We start from the raw sequence: 14,342 nt of genomic DNA on the forward strand, positions 1-14,342 counted from the left end.
GATGGTGAGGATGAGGATTTCGCCTTGGGTGAGCATAGGGACCGTGAGAACAGTGGAGCAGCTGCGGGAAGCGGGGAAGAAGCGAGAGAAGGGTGTAATAGGAAAACAGATCCCCTTCTCCCGGACAGGGGTAGTGGGAGCCAGGGGCAGTGGGAGCCGCGATTAGAGACTCCGCCCGCATTGGGAGGACTCTTTGTGGGACCCGGAAGGGACTGGGACTGGAAACCAAAAAGCCAAACTTAAGACATTGAATATAAACACAAGTTCTAACCCAGCCCAATTTCTACAAGGCTGCGTGGTCAAATGGAATCTCTGCAGAGAACACCTGAACAGAAGACCTGTCATCGTGGCCTCCGGTCTGGACTCCTGCTGTGTCTTCAGTCACCTCTAGGGAACAGGAGAGGGGAGAGGTCCATGAGAGTGACATTACACAAAACTTTTGTTCTGTTCCACTCATATTCCCTTGACCAAGGTAGTCACTCCCCTCTCCACCTTATCTCCTTGTTCTTGGGTGGACCTCGAACAAAACAGTCAACACTGATGGGTTGTCCCAGCAAATCCTGACCATTGAGTCCTTTCATGGCAGCCTGGAATAACTTCTTAGTTTCTCCTTCCCTCCTTGCTGCCACACATGTATGTGCTTCTACCTGTCTAAGAGGCATTCTGCCAGACCCTTCCTCCCTGGAGGAGTCTATGCCCAGTTCTTGATGTTGCCTTTGGCAGCCAAGCATGAAAGCACCATAGAGTAGAGGATCCAAAAGGGCATTAAGTAGGCCAAAGAGGATGTGGCTGGGGATGAGGCTTCACTTAGTATAGTGGGGTAGATCTAGTACCAAAGACCCAGTAGGTAATAAGGTATTCAGCAGAGAATGAAGGTCAGCAATGAGGAGGACAGTTGTCTAAGGAGTGGCAGAGTACTGATCCATCAGCAGCAGCTGGGAATGTAAAAGAATACACTCTGAGCCATGCAGCTTCTTAAGGGAGTATGTTGTTATGTGCCGTTGAGTCAGACCCAACTCATAGCGACCCCTCCTTGGGTTTCTGAGGCAGTATCACTATGGAAGTAGATTGCCCAACCTTTGTTCCGAGGAGTGGCTGATGGGTTTGAACCACCAGCCTTCTGGTTAGCAGTCAAGTGCCTTAGGCATTATGCTACCAGAGCTCCTTAAGGGAGTATGGGATGAATTAATTGGTGGAGGGACAGAAATAGTCAGATGGAGTGCTCCTCCCACCATTGGAAATAAATGCTGTAAACACTCATCCTGTTCCCAACCCAGGACTCTTATTCCCTCCCCTGAGGGATTGTGATTGACATGTTGGGGAAAATTTTGACAAAGTGCTACTTTATATATAAAGTCCCCATGTCTACCTCCAGACTTAATGGTGCCAAAAAGTAAAGGAAAATAGAGATCATCTTTCTCTCTAATCTTTACCCAGGTAATTTGACTTCAGGGTACTAGAAGGTGGTTGCAATCAAATGCATTCACTAAAATGAACTGTGGAAAGTGCAGGGGATACTGTGAGAATCTCATTTTGGATTAGGGATTTACAGACAATGGTCAGTAGAGAGCTAGGTAATTGAGCAGGAGGCTATAGCTTTGAGGGTGAGGATTAGGGCCTGGGATTGAAATCTCACTGTGGTTCTCTTTCCTTGTCCAGGGGCTGGACACTGAAGACATGCAGCTATAGCAGATGCCCGTGGCAGTCAGTGGCAGCAGAAGGTGAAGAGGTTAAATTTCTAACTATCCCCAATACTTGCTCATCACACTGAGACAGATGTTGAGCTGAATGAAAGAAGGTTGAGGAGAAAAGGAAAGGAAAGACCTATTCTAAAGACAGAAAAGTGAGGGAATTCTTTAACAAAGGTATCAAATAAAATCCAATGTAGTCAATTTCCCATTGTATTCAAAATGAATGATACTCATTTGTTGTTGAACAACCTGGAGAGATTATAAATCCCTTAGTAGGGGTGAAGCAGGGTTTAACAAATAGTCTCCTGAAGACTACTGATGCTATTTGTGGTACAGTGAATTTCTTGGTATAGCTTTTCTAGCCATAGTCTTTGTGACTCCCACCAGATTACTGGGTGAGAGCATGCAAATAAGGTATATGGAACTCTAGTGTAAGGATTGGTTAGTTTTGTTATGCTGCTGGGCTTAAAATGAGCCCCCCTAGAGGCAGAAGAGGGGATCTCATTATCATCAAGAGAGAAGAGTTGGAGGTGAAGTGGAATACATCCTTGGACCCAAGATCCCTGCACTAGATCTCTTTGGCAGAGAACCTGGCTGAGAGATGCCCAGCTGAGACAGCAGCAGAGGAATCAAGAGGCAAGAGACACGGAGTGAGAAAGCTGATTCCCTTAGGGCAGGAAGCTTGTTGGTGGAGTGGGGTGCAAATAGGTACGCCTATTGGCAAAGTGAAAAGAGTTTTGTAACACTTGCCCAAGCAGGGCAGAGGCTAGGCTAAGAGGCCAGGAGCCAGAGAGGCATGCAGAAGGGTGACTGTCCTGATCAAAGAATTGTATCCTGAGAGCTTTCCTGACATAAATTGTAACCTGGTACTTCCCTAATAAACCATAATCGTGAGTACTGTCTGGGAGTTCTTTGTGGCCATTGCAATGAATTATCGAACCCAGCATAGAAGAAAGGTACCTAAATGAAAAGGAGAAATATTAATAAAACGGTGCCCACTAATTTTAAAAAAATGTTTTACTGTGGCTTGGGTGAAAGTTTACAGAGCAAATTCATTTTCCATATAGTAGTTTATACACATTTTGTTTCATGATACTGACTGCAATTCCCAACAATGTAATAGCTCTCTTCCCACTTCCTCCCTCTAGTTACCTCTTCCCTGTATCCTTTCCTATGCATTCCTGCCCCCTGAGCTATCTCCCTGTGCAAATACTGCCCTTCTATTCTCTCATGATTGATCATTCTAAGGAGTGTATCTATCTGATGTAAATGTTTACTTTATATGCCTGCCTGTCATTTGGTTGGAAGCCATGGGAGCGAGTGCATTTTCAGACCTGAAGGATAACTAGAGGCCATAGTCTTGGGTCTTGCCAGGCTCTGTCAGACCAGTAAACCTGGTCTTTTTTGTGATTTTGAGTTTTGTTCCACATTGTTCTCCCACTCTATCCAGGATCTCCTGCACTGATCCCTTTCTGTGTGGTTGACAGTGGTGGCTGGGTACCATCTAGTTCTTCTGGTTTCATGTTCATATAGCCAGAGGTTACCATGGTCCATTAGTCCCTTGGACTTATTATTTCTATGTGTCTTTGGTTTTCTTCATTCTACTTTGCTTTGGATGAGGAGAGACCCATTGTTGAATCCAGATAGCTGCTTGCCAGCTTTTAAGACTCCAATCACTACTCACCAAAGTAGGATGTAGAACAATGTTTTTGTGTAGTGTGTTATGCCAGTTGAGGTTGATGTCCTCTGTGACTATAATCCCTAACCCATGGGTCCAACTACTCACTCCCTCAGGATGGTTGGCTGTGATACCCACTACTTTTAAGACAGAATCTTAAGTATACATGAACACTTATTAATTGCAGGAAGATGGGGGAACATTTCTTATGATGGGAAATAGCACTCACTTCTAGTACTCCTATGTGTAATTCTTTCATCATTAAGGAAAAAGAGAACATTAAAGTAGTGATTATTTATGCTGTCACTAACCCTTGTATCCTGTATATCTCAGCTACCATCTCTTTTCCTTCATCATGAATTTGAGCAGGGATGCCTATAAAATTCATCTATTGATGAAACAAGTCTTCACCTTGTAGCTGGCAGCTGAAGTGTTCAGGCCCAGGACTCCTGGAAGATCAGTGATTCCAGGAGGACACCAGCCCAGCTGGCTCTGAAGTTTCGGCTGTGAGCACTGCTCCTGGCTCGGGTCCTTCAAGGTCCTCCCTCACTTCTGCTGGATGTGGTCAGAAATACCTGTAATCTCTTCATTCCACTGGACTAATTTGGTCTCTGGTACTGTGTCCTTAGTATCATAGGGCTTTGTAGCCTTGGGTCCTCTATCCTGTCTTTTCTCACCCTAATCTGCCCCTGGCTACGACTCAAGCCCTGACATTCTGGTGCAGGATAATGAGGGTACCTGAACTGGTGAGATGGCATCTTAGATCACCCCTGATGTTCCAGTCTTGTTCTAACCCTGCCCTTTGATTGAAGTTAAAATCTAGAGATTTGGAGGTAGAAGGAGAAGGTTTGGGGAAAATGGAATAAGGAGAAATAGGTGACCTTTTTTTTTTTTTTCAGTTGTGATTTGGGTAAAAGTTTACAGAGCAAATTCATTTTCCACATAGCAGTTCATACACATTTTGTTTCTTGACAATGGTTGCAGTCCATGTAACAGTTCTCTTCCCACTTCCGTGCTTACCTTTTTCCTGTGTCCTTCTTTCCTGTACATTCCTGCCATCATGTATAAAAATTCTGCCCTTCTGATCTCCCACAATTGATTGTCTAAAGACTGTACCTACCTGGCATAAATTTTCACCTTATATGCCTGTATTTGTTGGGAAGCCACTGGAGTGAGTTCAATTTCAAGATGAAGGATAGGGGCCATAGTCTCAGTTTCACCAGTCTCTATCAGACCAGTAAGCCTGTTCTTCATGATTTTGAGTTTTGTTCCACATTTTTCTCCTACTCTATCCAGGATCTCCTGTATTGGCCCCTTTCTGAGGGGTTGAGAGTGGTATCCAGGCACCATATGGTTCTTCTGGTCTCATGGTCATGTAAACTAAGGTTTGTATGGTTCACTAGTCCCTTGGACTAATTGTCTCCATGCATCTTTGGTTTTCTTCATTCTTCTATTGTTCTGGGTGAGGAGAGACCCATTGTTGCATCTAGAGGGCCCCTAAAGCTTTTAAGGCCCCAGTTGCTACTTACCTAAGTAGAATGTAGAACAATGTTTTTGTGTAATATATTAATTAATTAAGGTTGATGTCCCCTGTGACCAAGGTCCCAAGCCCACAGGCCCCAAAACTTGGACCCTCAGGGTGGTTGGCTGTAGTTGAGAAGTTACCGTAACTTGCTCCCTGCTCCACTTATACGGACGTTCTTACAGCACGTACAAATATATAATGTAGAAATGGCATCTGCCAAACATATATAATCATGGGTATATTCCCTTTTGAGGAAAGGTAACTCTTTTTTTTTTTTTTTTAATTGTGATTTGGGTGAAAGTTTACAGAGCAAATTCACTTTCCATACAGCAGTTCACATACACTTTGTCTGATGACATTGACTACAATTTACCACAATGCAACAGCTTCCCTCCCACTTCCTCCCCATAGTTACCTCTTCCTTTTGTCCTCCCCTCCATGCACTCCTGCCCCCTGAGCTGTCTCCCTGTGCATACACAGCCCTTCTTCTCCCATGATTGTTCTCTCCAGTGAGTGTATCTACCTAGTGTAAATAATCACCTCATATGCCTGTCTTTTGTTTGGCTGGAAGCCATAGGAGTAGGTTCAATTCCAGGCCTGAAGGGGATCTAGGAGCCATAGTCTCGGTGGTTCCTCCAGGCTCTATCAGACCAGCAAACCTGGTCCTTTTTTTTTTTTTTTTTCCCCCAAAAAATGGTTTTGCGTTTTGTTCCACATTGTTCTCCCTCTCTATCCAGGATCTCCTACATAGATCCCCCACTGAGTGGTTGACAGTGGTAGCCAAGCACCATCTAGTTCTTCTGGTCTCATAGTCGTGTAGGCTGGAGATTGCATGGTGTACCAGTCGCTTGGACTAATTGTTTCCATGAATCTTTGGTTTTCTTCATTCTTCTTTGCTTTGGTCAAGGAGAGACCCATCGTTGCATTTAGATGACTGCGTGTAAGCTTTTAAGATCCCAGTTGCTAGTCACCAAAGTAGGAGGTAGAAGAAAAGGTGACTCTTGAAGTCAGTAACATGATTTGGTAACTGAATCTGTCTGAGTTTTTATTCTTTTCCTCCTTTATTACATTGTCTGTTTCTCCCTTGAATCTTTCTACTTTGTCCTTCTTAAGTTTTTTTTTTTTAAGATTCTGTGTGTGTGCATATGTCTCTTACTTTTTCAGTCTCCTGTCCTAGGAATTTAATCATCAACAGCATGACCTTTGGAGGGAAAGAAAGGGTGATAGGAGGTTTGGTCTGTAAGACTGTAACTACCTTCTTTTTCTCATAGGTGGTTTGTGGAAAATTTTGCCCTTTTCTAAATCAATTAAAGATTTTATGTCCTAGCAGATTCTCCTTCACTGTCTGCCCCAAAGGTTGTTTGAGACTTTGATACTTCCTCTTCCTCCCTCATGTCTGCCTTGCCAGCCTCCCTCATAACTTGGTCCTTATCTATCCTTCCCTGGAATCACACCTATAGATTTCTGGTTCCTCTTTGATTTCAGAGATTTGTTCCCCAGCTTATTTTTACCCCTTCTTTGCCTACTCAGAATGTCATATCTAGCATCTTACTGTAAATACTGTACAATGTGTAAATATTGTGTAAATACCTGTGGCCCATGCCCAAGATGGAGAGCATGCCTTGTAGGTCAGCAAATTAAAGATCAGTGTGCCCATCCACGTTTGATATGGTCCCTTGTGTTCTGAGACCCCTATTCTTGTCATACTAGGTGGTGGAGATATAAAATGTAAGAAGTTCCATCGTCCCACCTCAAGAACTTTATGCTTAGTTGAGGAGATGGAGTCTAATGGTAAAGTAATGATCTGGTTCCACAGGACCCATTCCGCACATTTGTAGTCCCTCCAAAATCTGTACCGCTACCAGACAGCACAGACTAGGTGTGACAGGCAGTAGTAAGTGGAATGGTTCTGGTAAGGCTTGGTTTGTGGCTATGGCTTCATGTGTTGGGACTCTCCTTGGCTGGGTGGAGGTATGGTATCACTGTTACCAGCTCTTTCATTTTCCATATCTTATTGGGATAAATAAGGTTAACACATAAAAATAATCTATCTTCTGCTCCTACCTTGTATTCCAGTTTTGAGAAAACCATTATTGAACTGGCAGCAAGGGATTAAAAATAAAAAATGGGAAGAGAAAGAAACAAGCAGAAGTGGTCAAGTATGTTCCTTTGTATTTTGAGATGAGGCCTCCAGGGGGCAGCACCAAGGCAAAGCAATCGACTGAAACCACTCTGTCCTCCTTCCCTTGGTCTGGGGCTCCCCACAGTTCCCCACCATCACTCCTCCCATTCCTTCCACTTTATTTTTAGCTGCCAGTGGGAGGGGGCAGGATGGGAGGGAAAGTAAAGAAAAGGGAAAAGGAGAGGGACAGAAGCAGAGACGACTTCTAGACTTCTCAGACGGACAGAAGAGCATCCAGGCATGGAGCTCCCCCTCGTCCCTCACCTGTCTTTGTCTCTGATGCTCCTGACAGGTGAGAGAGCTTAACTTCTTGGTATCTGATGGGAGTAGAAGATCCATGGGATTGTTTAGCATGGGACCTTTAGGTTGAAATTCTGTGGGAGTTAAGGTGGGAGGTTAACACTGAGTCTGCATTTCTGTACACTGCTTGGACATGCATGACCTTGAGCTCTTATATGCACACATTTGATTGCTTTAATATTGAAACTGGCAGAGGTCTGAAGCTCTCCAGGGTCTTGCATAAGATTTCTGTCCAGTTATCTAAAACTTGTTCTAAGCCCTAGAAGAGTGAAGAGATGGAATAGAAATGTGCCTGTGACCTTCCATGCAGCTAGTCTGATTTTTGTTGTCCCCTGCCTTTCCCCTCCTGTTTCCCCCTTCCAAGGAGCCCTGGTTGCACAGTGATTTAGCACACTTGGCTGCTAACCGAAAGGTCAGTGGTTCAAACCATCAGCTGTTCCTTGGAAGAAAGATGAGGCAGTCTGATTCTTTAAGATTTACAGTCTTACTGTATAGTTACAGAACTTGTAAATGTTGAGAGTTGCAAGATAGAATGGACTGTTCTAAACTTGGGGATAAAATTATAAATCATAGGATAACCTCAAAGGAAAATTATAAACCATCACATCACAATAAAAAAGAGGACAAGCAGCATATACTAAAACAACAGCACAAAGGAAATGATAACACAATTCATAAACATAATGAGCTCAGCACAGAAAATAATATGGAACAAAGAAACCAGGGACACCATGACTATGCAACGCTAAAGAATAATGTAGAATCTGCAAAACACCGCATAATATGGATGAACTTGGAGGACATTGTTGTTGTTGTTGTTGTGTGCCGTCGAGTCAAACCTGACTCATAGCGACCCCTCCTTGGGTTTCCGAGGTAGTATCACTACCTCGGAAGTAGGATTGCCCAACCTTCCTTCCGAGGAGTGGCTGGTGGGTTTGAACCGCCAGCCGTCTGGTTAGCAGGCAAGTGTCTTAGCCACTATGCTACCAGAGCTCCCTGGAGGACATTATGCTGAGTGAAATAAGTCAATCACAAAAGGACAAATATTGTATTAGTTCGTTATTGTAAAAGTTAAGGAAAGATTTATCTATAGAAGGACATTTTCTTTGTTGGTTACCGGAGGTGAGAGGGGAAAGGAGGGAAGGCTGTTAAATAGATAGAGATAAGTATTGATTTGGGTGAAGAGAAGAGCAATGTACCAAATGTGAGTGACCATTGTGGCACCATTGAGGATGAGAAAGACATAGAGAGGTACATGGGAGGTACAGACAACAATATGAACCCTTTTGCACATACAGTACTGTGTTGTCAGTGAAGGCAAACATGGATATATGGATGGATAGATAGGTGGACAAGCTGAACAATTAGGTATGTCTATGAAATGGGGAGTGTATCCAAGACCATATATAGGGTTGGCAGACAATGGTCCTATAAGTTTATGTGAATGATCAGAATTCCCAGGTGTATAGTAGAGCTGACAAGGGGCAAGGCTGTGGTCACTGCTTGTTCACAGCCAGCTACCAAGAGGGACCGAGTATTTGAACATGCAGGCTTGGGACCATAGTCTCAGGGGACATCAAGCTCAATTGGCATAACATACTATACAAAACATTGTTCCACCTCCTACATTGGTGAGTAGCGATTGGTATCTTAAAAGCTAGCAAGCTGCCATCTAGATGCAACGATGGGTCTCTCCTCGTTCAGAGCAAAGAAGAATGAAGAAAACCAAAATTCATGGAAACAATTAGTCCTAGCGACTGGAACACCATCCGATCTGCAGCGTATGCAACTATGAGACCAGAAGAACTAGATGGTGCCTGGCTACCACTGTCATCCACTTGGAAGGGGATCTATGTAGGAGACCCTTGATAGAGAGGGAGAACAATGTGGAACAAAACTCAAAATCATTTGGAGAAAAAAAAAAGTGGGGACCAGGTTTGCTGGTCCGATAGAGCCTGGTGGAACCACTGAGACTATGGCCCCCAGTTGCCCTTCAGGTCTGGAATTGAACCCACCCTGTGGTTTCCAGCCAAACAAAATACAGGCATATGAGTTGAACATTTACCTCAAGTAGATACACTCCTTGGAGAGAACAATCATGGGAAAAAGATGGGCTGCTTATGCACAGGGAGACAGCTCAGGGGACAGGAGTGTATGGAGGGATAGACACAGGGAAGAGGTAACTATGAGGAGGAAGTGGGAGGGGAGCTGTTGCACTGTGGTAAACTGTGGTCAATGACATGAGACAAAGTATATGTGAACTGCTGTATGGAAAGTGAATTTGCTCTGTAAATCTTCAGCCAAATCACAAAAAAAAAAAAAAAATTTAAAAAAAGAAAAAGAAAAAAAAAAGATTTACAGTCTTAGAATGAGTCAGAATCAACTTGACAGCAATCTTTTTGGTTCACGGGGCCTGAGGCATGACTTAACTAACTGGTGTGGTCAGAACTCTGGGAATCTAATCAATGAGCTGAGCTACAGGCCTTGGTCATACAGCCTTTGCCAGTATTCTGTATGCAAAAAGGGTCACATATAAAACACTTTGGAAAATCAGCATAGGTTGGGATAGAGCTATAGCTGGTGGTGGTGGCCTTAGGTGCTTAGGTGTTCCTTGAAAGGAAAGGAGCAAGACACAGTGGGGGAAAAGAATCTTGGAACAGACAAGAGTTCTTGAATTTTTCCTCACCAGTGACCTGTAATCTTTGTTTCCTAAATTACCATTATTGAGTTGGGCCAGGCAGAGAAGAATCAACCAGGATGTGAAGGGGCCCTTTAGAGGGGGCCAAGGATTGGCAAAGCCATGGAAGTAGAAGGGTAGTTGGGAGGGTGGGTGAGTTAGAAAGGAAAGGGTTGTGGGGAGCTTTGGAGTGGTAGAACTTGGCAAGGATGGATGGCAAACTGTGTTGTGGGTGGAAGAGTGTCCCTACTCCTTTAATTTCCAGGGCTAAGATCAGCCAGAGACCTGACCATTGGAGAAAGAGAGTGAGAGTGTGACTGTGACACTGGGAGTTAAGAGATGGAAGGACATACAGTGATCCCTAGCCCCCTCGTGTTCTCCCTGTGGCCCTAGTTTTGGGTGAATTGGAAAGGAATGGTTGTGCTAGGGCTGCAGAAGGACTCTCTCCCCGTTTTGACCCTCACAGTTTGAGGAGGATGTGTAGGAGGAATGACATGGAAGAAGTAAGTTGACCCTCCAGACATGTCTGTGAATGAGATTTCAGGGTGGGAGTGGAAACACAGCTGCAGGTTAGACATCTGGACCCAAACACAGGAAAGGGACCATCTGTGCTTGGGGCTTTAAGGTGCATGACATTGACAGAAGCCAGGAGAGCTTATGAGTCAGAAGCAGGGAGGCAGACTGAGTTCAGTGCTTCTCACTGCTGCTCTGGGCTCTCAGTTGGCCTCTCTGATCACTTCATGCTAACCTTATGATCCTGGCCCCCTAGGTCTCTCCTCCCCCTTTAACCTGCATGTGTATCACCCATGCTTATTCCCAGGGCCACCCAAGGGTGAATTTGGATAGTGTCCAATAGTCTGGAAATGGAAATAGCTGGTGTGTTATATCTGAATAAATGGCTTTAGATCATTCTGTGGAAGAAATGAGGAAGACCTTTTTGTGGACCTAGCCTGTCTTTGAGTCCTTATGTTCCAGGTCTGAAAAGAAGCTTAGTTTGGAAACTTAGCAAGAGATCATGACTTTTTTTTTTTTTTTTTGATCTTGGCTGCTCTCAGCCTTCTGAGCATCCATGCTTGATTTCTTTTGATTCTATAGATTGAGCTATACCATTTCTGCCTGTCCATTTATCTTGTCCTAGGGATGCTTTGTTCTATTAACTATTTTCTTCTCTCTCTGTTTGGAAGGTAGATTGGGCAATCTCCTTCTGTAGAGATACCGCCTCGGAAACCCAAGGAGGAGTCACTATGAGTCGGATTCAACATGACAGCAGTGTGTTTGGTTTGGTTTGGTTTTCTCTCTGTGGGTCACCCTGATGGCTGCCACTATGATCTTGTCTCTCCTCTCATTATGGTAATTGTCCTCACCTTGCTTGTGATGTTTAAGTACTACCACCTGGCTTCTCTTAATTCTGGATTGTATCATCTCCCTTGCTTTTAGGAGTCCAGATTTATAATGCAATCTCTTGTTTTCAGGCCTGGCCTGAAACAGCCATTACTAAATTCTTCAGTGATGCTGGTTCCCTTCACACTAGTGCATTCCTTATTGCCTTGGTAAAGACTATCCACTTGACTCTGGAACAGCATCATGATGGGTTTCTCAGCCCTATAGCGGTATATCCATCCCATGACAACTTCTTTGTCTTGATTTCTTCGTCAGTCATCTCAGAGCCCATAGCCTTAAATGATGCTGGAGGAAGGCACACTGAGCTAATGTCTAGAGCTCAGACATACTCATCTTTTGCCAGTTAACATTTTTCTGTAATGTGTCCTGGAGCTCAGATTGGAAACCACTTAACAAAGCTTTTTCCCAGAGCAGAGGCTGTTTGGTAATTAAGTTCAAGCCCTAACTGCTCTTTCCACAGCTTCTAGGTGGTGCTATTAGTTTATGAGGCTCCCTGGTGGCACAGTGCTCAGCTGCTAACCAAAAGAACGAAAGATGTGCAGTTTGAACCTTCCAGCCACTCTGCAGGAGAAAGATGTGGCAGTCTGCTTCAGTAAAGATTTACAGCCTTACAAGCCTTATATGGGGCAGGTCTGCTGTCCTACAGCGTCACCATGAGTCAGAATTGACTTGATGGCAGTGAGTTTGTATTGGTTTTGGTTTGGCAGTAGTTTGCCAAGTTTCATCCTTTTGTTGCTTACAGTTTGAATACATGACCAATTTTACTGGGGTAAACCTATGGGATGATACCTATCAGTTCTTCTAATTGTCACATTTTCTAATTGGGGTCAGGGGTGATCTGATATCCTTTAAGATCTTAACAGGCAGTCATCCATTTGGCCTTTTAATCCATGGGGAAGCATCTCCAGGCCCAATATAAACCAAGGAATCCTGGAGAATATGCTCCTAGGACAATTCTAAATTGTTAGAAAATTTTTTTTTCCTTTTTCTCTTGGGAATATGGCATGAAGTTCAGACTGAGACCAAGGTTTAAATGTTAGTTTCTCTAGCAGTCTTGGCTAAGAGCAGGTGCCAGTTGCTCCTTGGGCCTCATCTGCAGGAGTCAGGGCCTGCTAACCTTTCCTCTTAAGGAAAGTTGAGGGGCAGGAGGACATTCTGGGAGAAGGGTATATAAGGGGATATTAGGGTAAAAATATGGGGGAGCTGTGGAGGAATCCTGAGAGGATTCAGGCTCAGAAAAGTTTTCTCTGAAGACTTTAAGAACAATAATATTCTGGTTGAGGTTTGAGTTACTAAGCCATTTCTTGGATTCCTAGTATCAGGCATGTAAGCAGACCATTGTACATATGAAAATTTTGCTCCCTTTTGTTTCAGGGCTCTTCTTAAGTGGATTAGTTTGGGAATGTTCCAGAGGTCCAAAGGTGCCCATTGAAATTAATGGTTTTACCAGTAGATGTTTGGGGGTCTAGGAGTGGGGAGCAAGGAGAAGCTCTTGTGTTCTTAACTGATGGTACCTTACAAGAAGCCTGGCTCTAGCCTCAAAAATATACACAGAATCTTAAGATCGTATCAAAATCTGTTCTTAATGTGCTTCAACAGATGCCAACCAAAGGCCTCGAGTGACTTTCTTCCTGGGTTTTAGCACCCCCCCCCAAAAAAAACCCAAAACTTTCTTAAATCCTGCTTGCCCCAATCAAGAAATCTATAATCCCTCTATGCAAATAGCACAAATGAATGTTCCTATCTTGAACAAAAGGGGGGACTGACAAAGTTGAATTTTATGAGACTTTATTATAGAGAAATCCCTTGTGTTACTGTAAAATATGCTTCTTGAAAGATAGATAGGTGTTAGCCAACTGAGCAAGAGGGACTTAATCTACTATTCTGTTTAAAAACTTTACAAGAGTCATCTTCCTTCCTTATTTCAACATTCATGTCTCCTTCAGCCTCACCTTTTTCTCCCTTCACCTGTGTTTCCTGAATCCATGTGGCCTTGTCAGAAGAAAAGAAAACATTACAAACAAAATGGCCTGAATCTCAACCTTGGTAAATCACCTGCCCAAACTGTCAGTCCCCTTAACTTTATTTTAAAAATCTCCGTCGTCTCAGCAGAGTTGGAACTCAGACCTCGTTCTGGTGTCTCACTGTCCCTGCTGCAGCGATCCTTCTCCCCTGGTACAGTGCTCCATCTTTCTCCCACTTAGTCCTTTTCCCTCCCTTACAATAGTCCTTTTTGAGTAAAAGTCATTGTTACTTGTTTTCACATTGTCCAGTGAACTTTTTCTTTGACAAGCAATAAAGTCCTGCCTTTAAGAAATTTTAAAGACTAGTGCAAGAGGCAGTTAAGTAAGCATAAAGAGCTAAAGAACAATGAATGGAGAGGTATCTGACCCAGTCTTGGTCAGGAAAAGCTTCCCAAAGTTGTTAAAATTTGCTTCTTCAAAGATGGATAGGTGTTAGCCAAGTTAGAGGAGGAGGAATGCTGGGGAGGGTGGATACAGCATTTCAACAAATAGTTGCTGCTAAGTTGAGGTGGTGGTATAAAAAAATTAGCTTGGAGAAGGCTCAGCTTACAAATATTAAGTTTGTACTTTATTCTGAGGGCAGCAGAGAGACACTAAAGCAAATAAAAGGTAGAGAGTAACAATCAGAAGTGTATTTTTTCCTTTGTCTCTACTGTAGAATGGTTGTCAAAAATGGAAATAAAAGCACTTCAACCAGCGGACCAGTTAACTGAATACCAGTCTTGAAAAGCTCAAAAATGAAAGCCTAAATCAAAAGCAGTTCCTTAAGATGCCCACTATCACCACTTCTATTCAACATTGTACTGGAAGTCCTAGCCAGGGCCATAAGGCAAGAAAGGGAAATCAAAGGCATCCATATTGGTA

The sequence above is a fragment of the Orycteropus afer genome, unplaced genomic scaffold, assembly GCF_000298275.1.
Source record: "Orycteropus afer afer isolate SDZICR_OR568_19922 unplaced genomic scaffold, OryAfe1.0 scaffold00010, whole genome shotgun sequence".
Taxonomy (NCBI): domain Eukaryota; kingdom Metazoa; phylum Chordata; class Mammalia; order Tubulidentata; family Orycteropodidae; genus Orycteropus; species Orycteropus afer.